Genomic DNA, 16,481 nt, shown 5'->3' on the forward strand with positions numbered 1-16,481 from the left:
ATCATATGCTACATTCTGTACTGCAATTTGCTTGTGATTTATTTGGATCTGAACTTATAAAAATCTTTAGGTACTTTTAATTTGCTTTCCATAAATATTGTGTGAATTTAAGACCCATTAATGACATAGAAGCAATGCACTGTCTTGAACCGATTCCTCCGTGAAAGTGGCAGGTTTTAGGGTCTTGATATCCTACCAAATCAATAATCAATCACTGCTCTTTGAGAAAATAAGTTTGGGATATGCAGTGAGCATCCACAGTGGGTAAGTAGTAAGATGTGAGGTCATTGTTTTCCAAGGGAAGGGAGAGTGCTTAATCTAAATATACACCCCACTACATGGAATCTGCTAACCTTGTTCCTGCCTCCGCCCTCACTGCCTTCCTCCCCCCACCCCTTCTCTATTTAAAATTAACTATGGTGGGTGATTTGGGTATAAACAAATAACACTTACAACACAATGGTTGCCCTCAAAGACTTCTCAAACTGAGTTGGGGAGACAGACACAGATGGCTAAAAAACAAGCTAAAAATACAAGTCAGTATATAAAAAGCAGCAAATAAATATAAATAGTCAGCATCATTATAGCAGTTCAGAGGAAGGAAGGAAAACAGTGGACTAGAGTGTTGGAGCTTCAGGGCAGAGATGGTGTAGGATTTGTGGATTTCTCTAGGTGGGGGCCGCGGTGGGTGGGGAGATAACTATGAAAGCCCAAGTAAGAACCAGCTGACAGAGGAAGAGCATTCTATGAGAATTGAAAATAGGGGCAAAAGTTCCCCTTTTAAGTTGCGAGTTACAGTAGTCCTTGAGATCATTAGAGATACTTGGCAGAGGTTTTTTTGTGTTTGTTTGTTTGTTTTTGGCAAGATAGGGTTGGTACAGGTAGGTCGTTAAAATTTTGAGAATTTGAAGAAAGCTTCCAGCAGTCTTCTCAGAAAACAATCTGCCTGTCCTTACATATGCACAAAATTTTGTTTATGATTTTAGGGAGCCCTTCCTTCTACTCCAGGGTAATCTTCAGAGTATATATCTAAAAAAGAGTTGCAACCCAGGACAATCCTTCTAGAAAAAAGAAAAAAAAATGTTAGCTAGATAGACATACATCATGGTAAAAGTCATTAGGCAATATAAATCATAACTAATATTTGTATATTTATGAATCATCAAACTCCGAAACGGACTCAAAACAGGTGAGTAAACAACTTGATAGGGCCGCGCTGGCATTTCAAGCTTTTCCTCCTTCTCTTCAGTTTATTCAGCCTAAATTAGTGGAGACGATTCTGTCTTTTTCAGGGGAAAGGGTCTGACCTGAGAGAAACCAAGCTCTTGAAAATTTGAATCAATGGGATTCTTAACGCACGTATAAGTGGAATCCACTCCAAGGTGCTGATTTTTGCTGCAGAAAAGATACTCTTGCTCCCCACCCCCTCCTTTCTTTTTGACAGTCAGTTAATAAAGACTCAACAATAAGCAGCTGCCAGTGATGTCATTTGGGACTTTGTCCACGGAGCTTGTATTTACAAGCTCGGAGCTACCACAGAGCCTCAGCGGAGGGAGCAAGTCTCCGCAAACTTGCTCCGAATTCTCTGCAGGATTTTGCTGCCGCTTTGGACGGTCAGGAAAACTGATGTGTCCTTTTAGCGCGGCCTTTTAATGCTTCAAAAATAAACAGAGGATAAACTCGGGAGGAAAGTTTTAGCTGGAGAGAGTTGTTGCAGTTCCTGTATCTGTCTCCAGGACTGTGATATGTGTTGACTGAAGAGCTAACTGCAAGTAAGACTGTTGGGATTTTTTTTTTTTTAAACTCTTGTAATAGTTTTTCTTATTTATACAGCTTGCTTTCCTTTTAAAGTGAGATGATGTTTATGTATTTCTACGGGCTCTCTCGCCTGCCACCACAAGTATGCATTTGTTCCTAGTAATTATAGTCCGCTGAAGTTGCTGTTGAGGTGTGGAGGAGTTCTTGTCTCGGAGAACAGGCACCGGGACAGAGATGATAACAAGATGGTACTGAATTCCTAATCATTTGCCTCTGCAGGGAGGCTGGGATTTTTCCTTTTAATAAAAAGCAACCAGCCATACAAAAAAAAAAAAAAAAAAAAGAAAGAAAAAAAAAACTATTAGGTTGAACCAAGGATTTTAATAGAAAACTATAAAGACTGATTTTTAATTAACTGGTGTGCTAGAGGGGGAAGCCCACTTTTTGTCTCTGATACTCTCTGTGGTTTATAGATTTCTAATATGTGCATGTTGTTTATAGTGTCCTGTTCTCTCTTGCCTGCACCCTCTCCCCAAACGTGGGCGTGCGCACACACACACACACACACACACGCACACACAAGCTCATTCATTCTCGGGGGATTTGAAAGCATAAAAAAATGTTTTGAAATTGAAACCATTTCTATCTGGATTTGTTTCCACTGAGTATCTGGAGAAATGTTCACTGTTCTGACTTGACTTCTGAGTTAGGAACCTGAATTAATGTACTACTGAAAAAGTCAAGCTTTGACATGCAGCTAGGTAGGGATTCAAGATCCAGATCCTCTCTCTTTCAACTTTCCTCTGATATTCTTTGGGGAATAGTAAGAGTGGGCTCCGTGTGGGCCATCCTGTCTGTGGGCTTGCTCTTATTACGGCTGCACTGGGCCAGCTGGCCACCTGGAAATTCTGCTTAAGACCCTTGTGAATTTACCTTTCTGTTGCATGCTTCAAGCGCCTGCAGTTCAGCCCCTTGCAGCCAGTAGCAAATTGTGGTCAATTCCTGCCATTTAGAACTGACAGCCCTGCTGCTCACATTGGCAAGAAGTACCTATTAGCCTGTTACCTCCTGCGTGCGAACCCCGTGACTCACTCCTGGAGACCTGGCTTGCTCCCCACTACAGCTGCTCTGTCACCAGCCCAGGAGAGCAGTGACAGCCCTCACTGCCTTTCCCCTTTTCTCTGGTCTCAGAGACTTGTAAGAACCCAGTGACAGAAAAGGTCCAAAAATAATTCATCTGTTTTCCATGGACTTCTGTGGTGGGCAACCTCCTGTGTGTTTGTCAGCTCCACATTTTTCCTTCAGAGCACACGCTGCTTGGATATGTTTTATGTATTAAAGCTCAGCACTTTTTGGGAATTTTTATTTAAAATCAGGGATTTGCTGCTAAAGCAGTTTTCAAAACTATTAGTCAAAGCTTATCCTTTTTACAGGAGAAAACCTGAGGCACAGGAGGGAAAGTAATTTTCCCAAAGTCACCCGGCAAGACGGTGGCAGAGAGCAACTGGAAACTACGTCACTGCACTTACGCTGGCATGCATTCCCCATTTCAGTTCTTACAGACATAAAAGCAGTAGGACCCACACGTGGTTAATAGGACTTCTTGTAGGAACAGGGTTGTGTGAAGGTGTATAGATGAAGGTGGTCTGGCAAAGAGAGAATATTTCTGTTTTGTCTTCGGCCCTGAGTATGTTTTGTAACATCTCTTCTTCATCATTTTCATTAGAGAACCAAAAAGAACTCTGTGATTGTTGTACAGTCGACGGCTGAAAGGCCAGAAAGTTGATTCCACAATGGAAATAGTACAGAAGGCATTTGGCATTAGGTGCAGGTTCAGCAACCCAAGGTGGTTCCCAGGTCTGGCATTCTGTGCTTCTGCTTTACTTTTATGTCTCAAACTGCTTTTTAGTGACCTCACCTTGCTTTTCTTCCTCCTTTTCGGGGATCCTCTTGTTGGTAGAAACTTCTCTTCGCTTTCTCATTGATTCCTCCTCCCCCTTCATTCTCTCCCTGCAGCCAGGACCCTACGTTCTAACATTCAACTGGATTCCACTCACACCCTACGTTCCTTTTCTCCCTGCAGTTTTCCTTACCCCGGCACCCATATCTATGGGATGCCTCTGTGGACTCTCCAGGTCGAAGTGATGATTTTCTCCTTGGGATCCTCATGGCATCTTGTGCTGACTTTTACTGTGGGGTCTGGAGCTCTTTGCCTCATACTTAAACACCTCTTTCCATTGAAAACGAGGGCTCCGTTTTCATACCTTGCTATATCCATGGTGCCTAGTACAGAGTAGTTGTTCAATGTATAATACTAAATAAATGAATGAGTCGATTGCTAATCTTAAATATCCCTCTGCCTACATCAAACACCCAGGCCTCTGCACTTGGCTGACAAAAATATCACCTAGGTGTGCTGAGTGGCTTTTAATTCTCCTTCACTGTGGTAGATGGACAAACAAAGCTGGGCCTGATGTGATGCCCGCCAACCTACCGGCTCATCTCTCTCCACTCCCCCACACGTACTTATATATCTGTTGCAGAGGTTCTTGGCCTGCGAGCTCACTCGACTCTCCCATGGAGGGTTGAGGGGCAGCATGGCGTAGTGACCGAGGAGATGGTCTGTAACCAGATGGCATGGACTCAAGTCTCGCCTCCACCCACTTACTGGCTTCATGATCTTGGTTCATTCACTTAACTTTTCTGATTCAATATTTCACCTTTAAAAATGTGGATAATAAGAGTGCTGATCTTCTCTAATAAGAGTGGAGATCCAGGGGAGGATTAAATAAATTATTAGAGCAGAAACACTTCACACAATACCAGGGACATACTAGTACTAAGGAGTGTTAGTGATTGTCATTCCTGTTTGCCTTGCAAATGCCGTGTCCCAACCCAGACTTAATGAATCAGCATCTGCAACGTGGGATTCAGACCTAGGCATAGTTCAAAGCTTCCTCGGATGATTTGGATGGGAATCACTAGCTAAGCTACTAGAGCTACTCGCCGTAACCCATACTCCTGCCTGTGGCACCTCTGTATCCTTCAGGCTCTTGCCAAATTTCTAATCTCATATACAGCTCACCACGTGGCACAAAGTGAGTTCCCAATAAATGATGAAAACATATGTATGAATGAATGCATGACTGGCCCTGTAAGAGAAAATTTAAACTGTGTTCTTCCCCATAATCACTAGTGAGTGATTACTGCCTTATCAGGCACACTTCTAAGTTCTTTGCATGTGCTATCTCATTCTGATCAGTATACTCATTTTGCAGGCAAAGGTCCTGAGGTTCAGAAAGGTGAAGTCATGTGCAAAGATCACATGGGTGGTAAGAGGGAGAGGCAGGATTTGAACTCTGAGCCCATACCCTTGACCTTTCATGGTACTGCTGTCTGGATGGGTAAGGCTGTTTTCTCTCATGAGCATTGCCCATGATGGAACTTTGATTTTTCTTGTCATCCCCTGAACGATTGTACTGGTAGAGCAGCAAATCAGACGAACACTTGTAGGTGCCAATCGGTTGAACTGGTGATTCACACTTTCTCGTCTTTCAAAATTGGTGAAAGCCTATGACCGGCCCTTCAGTATATTTGTTTTTCTTTTAATCTCAGACATGAATACTCTTCCAGGTTAGCCTAAGTTTATGGCTGAATATCAAGATTATTGGCATTCTTGGTATGGGTGTTGGTAGGCTGAGTTCAGCTTGGTCAGGAGTGTAATCCAAAGGAGATAGATTGAAAAAAAAAGGGAATAATGCTTGGCTGTTTGGTTGGTCCCTAGAAAAGTTTACTAAGAAAGGTGATAGTATGTTGTGATAGTGGTTTTGAATAGCCAGAATGGGTGAGGCTGAACACTGGCAAGTGACAGAACCAGTTAACTACAAGGCACCTTATAGCCTTCATTTTCTTCGCTTCTCTAATACTACAAAGTGTAATGCCTTTGAAATTTTGGATTCCCCACTGCACTTTCTTTATAGATGAAATAATTAATCTCTCAGATACACAGAACATTACCCCCAACATTTACTGTGCCCCAAAACATACTTGTCTAACGAAGTGTGTCATGTCGGTTTGGGAGCCTCGATTACACAAGGTGCATCCCAGTAGTTACATACATTAATCTGATATTTTCAGGGCAAGAAACTAGATCTTTCCTCTTAGAAACAGACTATCCAGATTAGCGATTCCTTTGAGTAGAATTTGGATGCACTATAGAAACCCAGTGAACTGAGTTCAAGAGGAAAGTCCCAAACCCGCTTTGGAATATAAGCTCAAACGATAAGATGGCAGAGAAATATTATGGTGATGAAGGAAGAACTGTTAGTTCAGAAATGTGGGAAGAAGTGTGACTGTCAAGATGCGTGTCTGACAAGCTGCTCCATTAAGGGTGCTTGCTTCATTTGGCAAATTGAATCTGGAAACAGAACACTGATCCAAGTCAGTCCAAAAGATGTGTCCCAAATGGTTTCCATTGTCAGCGTTAACCTGTTTCTAGAAACTTTTTATAAATCAAGTAATACATGTTCATCATTTAAAACACCAAGCAGTACTATAATGTTTATGTAAATATATAACTATATATGTCATATATAAATACATGTATATATCATTTAGTGTATATACTGAATGATAGTACTAAAATGTTTATACCATGTTTCCCTGAAAATAAAACCAGGTCTTATATTCATTTTTGCTCCAAAAGACCCATTAGGGCTTATGTTCAGGAGATGTCATCCTGAAAAATCATGCTAGGGCTTATTGTCCAGTTAGGTCTTATTTTCGGGGAAACACAGTATATGTGCATATATAAACACTGCATATATATATATATATATATATATATATATATATATATAGACAGCAACATATACATCTTGCTGTCCCCTGAGCCACCATTCTGCATTCCCCAGTCCTACTTCTCAGAGGCTTTTTTTATTCCTCTAGCTGCTTTTTCTGTGGTATTTCTAAATAATGTTTATATATCTATTTACAATGTCAATTTATTTAATTTCCTATTATGGTAGATTACAATACATGTTTCTTACACCTGCCACACTTTCCCTGTTCGCCAATGAATTATATCACAATTAATGATTAAATGTACACTTAGTGTTTATTTTTATCATGATTACAAATAATGCTTACAGTTGGGTCGAATCGTTAATTGTGATTATATTTGCCTCTTGTTAAACTGTTTTTCCTGGACTTAATAATTGCCTCATTTAAAAATTTTACTTGGTTTTCTAGAAATCTATAGTTAAAATTTCCCAGTTGTTAAAACAGCCCTTTGACAAATATGTCAAAGATAACCTATTTAAAATATTCTTCTTATATAATTAAATTCTAAACTCAACATATACTGGGTTTTGTTTTTTTTTGGTCAATTATCAACTGGGAGAAGTAAATTATTAGTTGTGTAATACCAGAAGCAATTTAAAAGGGCCTGCCTTCAACATTTCTTTTACTCTAATTATAGTCAATTGCTTATATGTGGGTAAGGAGAAAGAAGTGACATGGCTTACTGTAGTTGGTAAATAACATTCATACTTTGGTTTTGTGGTTCCCTGAATAAATACTCAATGTATTTTAATGTATGAAATATCATTCATTTTTGGATACCATTGACATCTTCATCAGAGAAAAGCAAATGATACTTCATATAATGTTATTTATGTATAGGTGAATGACAACATCTCAAAACAACAGCTATTTCCTTCCTTTGTCAGTTTCTTCTCACTCATTCTTTCCGCCCACATTTGTACAGTCAGGAATGTAAGATACTTTATTACTGGGAGTAGTTAGCATAGTTTACTTAAAATAATTTGAAAGAGACTGTGTTTTTGGAGATTGCCAGTAGAGGGCCTTGTTAAACTGAGTAAACTTTTCACGTACAGACCAATTGCAACAGTTACCTTGTTAAAGAAGCCGTTGTTTTTAGGACACCTGATTAATAGCAGTAAAACTACTGAAGTTATGTTTTAAAGGTGCATTGTATATTTTTTTCTAGCTGGATAAATTAGAAGTCTTAAGATTTCATTTTCATTGTCTTCGTAGGGGGAAATTGGACATTCAGATAGATCGTTAATAGCCCATCAACCAGACCAGGACTTTGGATACCAAATCATAATATCTATACATGACATTTCTTTTGGAGTTAGAGCACTGTTGCAGCCTATTGGGAAACGGGTATTGGCTGTTGAGTATGGAAGGAAAAAAATGATGGTTTCCCTCCTCTAGGTACAGTTTGTACTTGCTTCCTACATTTGAGTGAGCTACCCTTTCAACAAAAACGGGTTTTCTGTTCCCTGCACCTGGGTCAGAACCTTCTCTCTCTACAGGATCCCTGGATGCAGACCCATCACCCTCATTGTCTGGTGAAGAAAACAGTCGTGAGAATTTGCGCTGACTTTTCTAAAATGTGGCTGAGTGCGTGCAGCCACATCTATTCTCTTCCTACTCACTGGCCTGTGTTCAGCTCTCCCCACTCACCAAAATCTCTCCTTAGGAAGGCTTCCCTCCCTGTCCCCCCATTCTCACTGGGACAACTTCTGCTCACCCCAAGTGGCCCTTCCTCAGGAAAACTTCCCCTGCTTGTCATGGACTCTGGTAGCTCCAGGTACTTCTTGTATGGCACTTATCACTAGTGTAATAACATATATGGTTGTCTATTGGATTAAGAACATCTCCCCAACTCGGCTTTAAGTTCCATGAAAGCAGGGGCTGTGTCTATCTTGATGAATATTGTAGCCGTAGCACCTAGAATAGCGGCTGGCACTCAACATAGACTTGGTAAATGGATGGCTATAAGCAAGTTTTCCAACTTGAGTGCTTTCTCCTCTCCATTTTTGCACGGACAGAAACATTCTTTTTCGTTACTCAACTGATGACATTTGCATCTCATGGCATTCACGATGCGTGTGGACTCGAGACAGTTAGGCTAGGCATTGCTTTTTTACCTAATTTCAAGGAGTGAGTGAGTGCTCGTTCATTTCCAGTCATGTCATACGCATCAGTATTCATGGCATTTGTCAAATGAGGGCTCTGTAGGTATGAGAATAAATAAAGAAGAGAATGGACGAGGTTTCTTTTCTTTTTCTCATTGATGTGGACAAGGGAGTGAGAGGCAGAAGTTGTTCTGATCGGAGTAATGTGTGCCCTTTTGTGTTTGTCAGGTTGGGCTGGGGATTTTCTGCATAGAGCATTTCCTGAGAGGCTGCGTCGTCCACGAGAGAGACCAGACTCTTTGGAGTCAGTTAATGCAGATAGAGTAACAGAAAACAAATAGCCACAGCTCATGCCCATGTGGCGTTTACCTTGGGATTTATCTGGGTTTCAATCTCTATTCTGATCTCCATTGATTTGGGGCAGTTTATTTGAGCTTGGTTTCCTTGTTCATAAAATGTAGTAATATCAATAATGATTTCACCTAATAGTTATAAAGTGCTTACAGTTTGTCTGGCCCTATTGTACTTTCTATTAGTATTGTCTCATTGATCCTCAAAATAGCCCTCTGAGATAAGACATTTCTATTAATCCCATTTTATAGATGAGAAAACCAAGGCACCAAGAGGCTGATGTGTTCCAGATCACATAGTAAGACTTCGAACCAGATATTCGTGGTGTATTACCTCTTTGTAGCATCTTTGTGAGTGTAACCGAGATAAAGTACCTGATGTGCCAGCACAGCAGTAGATTCTCGATACAACCATTATCATCACTGTTGACTCCTTGTCATTGAGGACGTAATGGGCCCTTGTAAGTAGGTGATTGCTGACGGGAAATGAGGGGGCTGATGACAGCAGTGTGTTCTGCTCAGAGGGATTTCTTTAATCCCCTTGCCAAATGTCAAGAGCCCCATTTACTCAGCATTTTGGCACAGTCCAGCATTTGCAGCCCAAAACAACGACCAAGGGGACGGCCACCACCCCAACCCCTTCCTGGGCTGTGAATGCATTGATTATGTTCTCACCATATGTGCATAGTTTTCATTGCTCAACACATTGTATCTGTTTCTGTGTTGCCCTGGCTTTATCATCTCTGCATTTTATTTGGCAAAACTGCCAAACCCCGTGGTCTTCAGTATGTATAGAACTGTTTGTTTGAAGTACAATGGAACCAGCCTATGGAGTAGGAGGGGTATAAGGAGTGTAAAGATCCTTTTGGTGAGGTCTTAACGTCGTACCCTTTTTCTGCCTCCTTGGACCACCGTCTCCAGCTCCTCCTGCTCCCTTCCTATTCCCCATCTCTCTCTTTCTCTCTTACCCACCCTAACTTTTCTTTCCTTATATCGCTCGAGCTTCTCTTTCTCCACCTCTACCTCTATTTTCTCATCCATTTTGCTCTTCTTTATCTTCATTTACCTCTCCTACCCCTGTTCTTCCCCAGAAGGGACTGTAGGGGAGAAAAGATGATGATCAGTGTTTCTCAGTGGACAAGGGTATAGAGAAGGGAGTCATTTCAGTTTTTCAACCTCTCTAAATACCCTAGGGCCTCATTATAATACTGATCCCGTTAAACAAAGAACACATCCAAATTACAAGCCAAAGTGAGAGAGAAACCAAAGGAGCAAGCAGCATGGTGGAGTGGAGTGTAATTTGGACAGAGAATTGAACAACACTGCTTGTAAAATCCTGCCAGAAGTCAACTGTAGGACATGAGATCAAGTGGCCCCACCTGCAAAGTGAAAGAGGAAATAATCATTCCAGGGCCACTTCTGGCCCTGTGATCCTCTTAACATTCAATGCCTGCAATCTGACTTACAACACAAAGCCCTGAGGAACAAAGCCCCACCCCCCAAGACAGTGGGCACAGGTCTGGGCTGCGTGCGTGGGGACTTTTGCTGTGTTTGTCATCTCCAGGAGTCCTGTTTTCCCAAAGTGCCAAAGTGATTCGTCACTGCGCAACGCTGTATATCCTCATGACAGATGTTAAAGGATCACCCTTGAAAGGGTTATTCTCCAAAGCATTTAATTATAACCTCCACAGAAGATTAACAGATGTTATAATTGTCTTTCTCTTTGATTAAATAGTTTCTGCATGACTAGCTTTCTTAGATTTTCCTTCTGTGTTTTTGTATGATCTTTATAAAGAACTGACATGTGTCTTCAATTTTCTAGAGATAGTTCCTCAATGGACTTGGTAAGAATCTTTGCAGACTGATAATTTCATTCTGTGTCTTTCATACCTATATCTCTATATCAATCTCCATGTAAATACACACACACATACACACACACACACACACACATATATATATATTATATAAATTGTATGTATACATACAAATATTTATATATGTGTACACACACACACAAACACACACCCAGACTGGGGAGGGTTATGTTTGTATAGACAAAGCCATTTGTTAGAAGGTGACTTGGTGACAGGAATCGGAACGTGGTCAAGAAGCTGGCCTCGTCTTTTTACTGTTTGTTCATTGAAGTGACTGATGCCCATAAATATTCTCCTGGGAAAAACTGTGCAAAGTGGGAAAGGAAAATTCAGCAAACTTTGCGCAGTAACAAGCATGCCAGATGCCAAGTGTGCAAATGAGTGTGCAAGCAGAGAGAAAAACAGCATCCATGATGAGAATGTCTACAGATTTCTCTGATATTGCTTGTTCTGGAAAGATAAGTTATCAGGCAGAAGCCTTCGCAATATCAAAACTATTTTCATTCTATTATTTAGAACCCAGAATTCTTTCTTTTCATTATGGATGTGCTTTGTGTTCCATTATTCATGTATCTCACCTTTATTTAGCCCATCAGTAAGGATGATGCCGAATTAGATTGCTTCTTTCTCATTGTCTTATTGTCCAAATCAGTGTGCTTTTTCCTTGAGAAGAAAAAGTTATAAGAAAGGGGTTCAGACATTAGGTCAATTTATGAATAATGAAGACAAGAGGAACAGAAATAAGAAATACTGAATCGGATCGTTTAGAGGGACCTACTTACTCAGTAAGAGTCACCACCTCTCCTTATGGAAGCATCTGAAAAGGGTTCATAAATTAGGGCAAAGGTCCGTCCTTAGATCAACTTGAGGGAAGAGCGCAAAATAAAATTTGACTTCACCAGTAAATTGGTATTAAATATTTAATTTTCTTAAAAAAGAAAGCAAATACTTGGGTTGATTTATCATATTGGCCCCAGATAAATGCAATCTCCTTTATCTGCACTTGCTAAGGAAGAGGAGGGAAGAAGAGTAATTCTGAGCTTACAATGGACCCTGAACACAGACGGAATATATCTGTCTTTATGAGGCTCACAACGTATTAGAGGAAAGAACTCACATGGACATTTAAGGCATTACAAACTAATCAATATGATTAAGTTCCAAACGAATGGCAAGAGCTTTGCCAAATTAAAAGGTTTTATAAGTCGATGAGTAGAATCTTGAACATTCTAGAACCCATACCTATGAGAAATGGCTGGGGAAGTTGTATTTATTCAGGAGGAGGAAGATGATTTGTAAACTTTTTGAAATATATATATATATATATTATATATATATATATATATTATACACATATATACACACACACACATATATATATTTATATATATTTATATATATATATAGCTAAGTACACGTAGCATACAGCTTGACAAATTTCTACAAACTGAATATACCCTATTATCAGCTCTCAAACCAAGAAATGTCACCAGAGCCTTAACCCTCCTCAAGTCCCTTTCAGTCACACCCCTAAGGTAATAAGAGTGCTAACGTCTAGTAGTGAAGATTAATTTTGCCTGGGTTTGTACTTTATGTAAGTGGAATCACACAATATGTATAACTTTCTGTCACTCAAGGTGTACTTATGTGATTCATTCACACTACTGTGTTTAGTTGTCGAGTTTTCATGATCATCGTACAGTATTTCTTTTTTTTTTTTTTTTTTTTTTTTTTTTTTTTTTTATTGTGTGACTATATTGTAGCGGTTCTTTCTACTGTTGATGAGCATTTGGATAGTTTCCAGTTTGGGACCATTACAAATAGTACTGCTATGAATATTCTAGTGCATGTCTCTTGGTGAACAAACATACACATATTTGTTGAGTGTGAGCGTGTGTGTGTGTGTGTGTGTGAGTAAGTGCTACATCATAGGGTATCTAGTAGATACTACCAAACAGTTTTCCAAAGTGGTTGTACCAATTTATATTCCCACTAATACATGAAGGTAAATGTGATGGTTTAACTTACTCAAGAGAACACTACTTAACTTTCACTACTACTTAATGATGAAAGTTAAAAGGGAAGCAGTATGGCCTAACATGAAGCAGAACTTTTGGTCATTTGGAAATACACAGAAAGAAGCTGTGCAATAGTTCCCATCCCTGGAAGTGCTCAGCCATTGATGGCTGGTCTTCGTTGAGAAGGAAGGTGAGCTGGAGGATTTCAAGGCCTCTTCCATCTATATTCTAAATCAAAATTAACTAGCTCTGTAGAAACTGAAAGATGAAAGAGGTTGAAAGAGGTCATTGCTGTGGACCAGATGGCCAGATTGTAAGAGACAACACATGAGTAAACAGGACTGATTACACAGACGGTGACGACTCTGTGAGTGAGGGCAGAGTCTATTCAAGGAAGGGAGACAGCTACATGAGCCTGAGCAGGAAGTGGCGGAATTGCATCGGGTCATAAAAAGAGGTAATATATTAGTAGATGGAAGAAAGAAGAGTAGTTTGCATGCAACCGCAGGTTCGTTTTAGAGTGGGAATGGAACACAGGTTGACACAGTTCAATCTACTAACTGCTTTGAACCAACTATGAGAATGATACAGCAAAGGAGAGACATTTGACCAGCTCTGTCAGAGATCACGTGATGCCTTAGGATGCCCAGGGGGAAAGCTGTTCCCCAGGGAGGTGGCCAGGTAACACTCGCAGGCACAACACGAACAAGGTAACACTTCTGCAAGACTCATTGGAGGCTATGTGGTACTTGAAATTCTGCTCTTGTTTCTTTCACATATTTGATCCCTCTGATTTCTAACTTAAGTTGATGTTTGCATTTCAATATTGTTCACTTCCTTTGGAATAACTCATGGTGCCTCTTCATGGTTAATCTCTGCTATGGGTGTCCCAACCACCATGGTACCTATTCATGATCAAGTGCTCCATTGAAGTGTGTTCCCATCACTGCTGATTCCCATGGTATGGGGGTGGGGGGAGGGGTAAACATCCCCTACTTGACAAAGAGTTGTTTAGGATCCAATTCCACCTAACTCTATCTTATTTCTTCCACTTTATATTGATCCTCCATCATTTCATGATTCCTATGTAAAGACCTGAGAAGTACCTGGTATAAGTCAGTACTAGCAACTGATTAATGAGTCCTAAGTAGTCTGATTATATTTATACCTTTTTACTTCATCTGTCAGGAAGCTCAGAACCAAATTTACATGTTTAATTACAAATCCTCTGTTGGCTCATGTATTCTGTTTATTTACAGCTTTTCATTTTCTCATCTTTGTACTTTGTGGTAGATAGAATTCTGTGATGGACCCCAAGATCCCATCTCCTTGTTGTATATGTACCTTGTGTATAATTCCCTCCCTCCTGAGTGTGAGCAGGGCCTGAAAATATGATGACTGTCAGTCCTGTGATTATGTTATATTATATGGTGAAAGGGGGATTTTTGCAAATGTAATTAAGGTCCCTAATCAGTTGACTTTTGAGTTAATAAAAAAGGAGGATTTCTTGTGTGGCCCTGACCTAATCAGGAAAGTCCCTTAAATATTGTAGAGAGGTCAGAGAATTGAAACTCAGAGATTCTCCTCCTGACCTTTAAAAATCAAGTCACTATGAGTTCTATAGATGCAAGGAAATTAATTTTGCCAACGAGAGCTCAGAAGAAAACTCCAAGCCTGGGATCAGACCTCAGGCTTGCTGACACCTTGATTTCAGCCTTATGAGACCTGAACAGTGGTTTCAGCTAAACTGTTCTCAGCTTCCTGACCCATGGCAGCTGAGAGATAATAAATGTGAATTATGTCAAGCCACTCAATTTGTGGTAATTTTTTATACAGCAGTAGATAACAAATACACACATTTCCAGTCATCTCTATGTCAGTTTTATCCTTTATTTATTATGTATCTAGCCTCTTTAATTCCTTTGTGATTGAATTAAAAGTAAATGGATGAAGGAATAAATTAAATAGTGTCATAGGGCCCCTCACATACGCTCCAGAATGACTAGGGTGGTGCAGTCTCCTCCCTGGTATTAGGCTGTCTCCTACCTCTGTGATTTGGCTCACGCCCTCACTTAGACTTGGAATGTCCTCTGTCATCCTCTCCACCTATCGAAACACCATCCAAACTTAGAAGCCCAGCTTGAGTTTCACATCTTCCCTAATTCTTGCAATCTGCAGGTTGTTGAAATATTTTTCTCCATTTCTAAATCCTTACAGCAGTGGGTCCCAGGATGAGGACTGATATCGTCACAATGCCTTCAGGGATGTTTTTTAAAAATCAGATTCTCCGCATTCTCTCCTTCTCTGCCTGCCTCACAAATTGTAGTTCATTACTGAATTTTTACAGACCTTCCCAGGTGACAGCACTGGGCGGCTAGGTTTGGCAATGGTTGCCCTCTCTTTCTGTACACAAGTCAGCTCTGCACACAGTTTCTGTGTAATTTCCTTACTGCCTGTGCCTATGGCTCTCAAAACGTTAAGGCTAATGTGTAGATCACCTGTAGCCTGGAGAGTATAGTGTACGTTTATTTATTTAATCTTAACCTGGTTTTATTTTCCTACTTGTATCTTCCCTTTGGCCTTGCTCTCGCAATTATTATTTTGTCATTTTGTTTTTGTGTATAGTTTTGTAAGCAATCACAATCCTTGGGGGGAATGAGGTTGGAAATAAAAATAAAAAAAACACAGAACAAACAGTGTAACTCTTCCCTAATACTTTATTGTACTCAATCTCGTTTCCCTGGCAACAGCAAAACTTTTCTAAACCATGGGCTCTAACTTATACTTTCTTCATCCTCTCACCACAGCTTGTACAAGTTGAGCATATAGGAACAGTGTTCAGAAAACTAAAGACTAATGGTTGGACTGATAAGAAAAGGTTTTGGCTTGGTACAGTTTCCTTTCCGCTCCTTTTCCCTTTTCTCCTCCCCCCAACCTCTTTTCCTATCTTTTGAAGCATTGAACAAGAATTGCTCTTTTTTTCTAGACTCAAGTATTCCAGGCTAGCACAATGCATAGATAAGGTTTTAGAATTAATAGGAGGGCTTTTTGTGTCTTTCAGAGTGTTTCATCTGCCTGAAATGGCTTTTGACTGAGGTGTAATTTTTTTTTTCTTTTTTTTCTGCTTACTTGTTCTATGAATTGGCACATTCTAGATGCAGGGCAAGAAGGGTCCCCTCAATCATCAGGCACTGCCCTTTCCCATCCAAAGCCCATTCAGGACGACAGCCATGCCCTTATGCCAAAGCACAGATTTGTGATATCACTTGAAATGTTATAGTGCAAGCTGTACTTGGTAAATGGAACATAATTGAGTGGGGCAGCAGGTTTATCATACAGAGCTGGAGAATCGTCTAGGGACGTCTAGTGGAAAATCTGATAAACTGTACTCCTCTAAATACTCCTTTTATGCCTGTTCTCCTGCTTTGAAAATATATAATCTCTTGGGCAATGATGAGTCTCCTGACTCACTCTCTCTACTTGTCCTTTCTGCAAATCACTTTTTACTTAGATTCTTCTCAATGGGGTATG

The 16,481-nt window shown here is 40.2% G+C and overlaps 1 protein-coding gene across 1 annotated transcript in view; it reads left to right on the top strand.

The window, feature by feature from the left end:
- The first annotated feature begins 1,537 nt into the window (after positions 1-1,537).
- NCKAP5 (NCK associated protein 5) overlaps positions 1,538-16,481 on the top strand; it is an 826,259-nt gene continuing 811,315 nt past the window's right edge. The window contains exon 1 of the mRNA XM_033113039.1: positions 1,538-1,772. The gene's annotated coding sequence lies outside the window, so the exon portion shown is untranslated. The remainder of the gene's footprint in view (positions 1,773-16,481) is intronic.

The sequence above is a fragment of the Rhinolophus ferrumequinum genome, chromosome 8 (assembly GCF_004115265.2).
Source record: "Rhinolophus ferrumequinum isolate MPI-CBG mRhiFer1 chromosome 8, mRhiFer1_v1.p, whole genome shotgun sequence".
Classification (NCBI taxonomy): Eukaryota; Metazoa; Chordata; class Mammalia; order Chiroptera; family Rhinolophidae; genus Rhinolophus; species Rhinolophus ferrumequinum.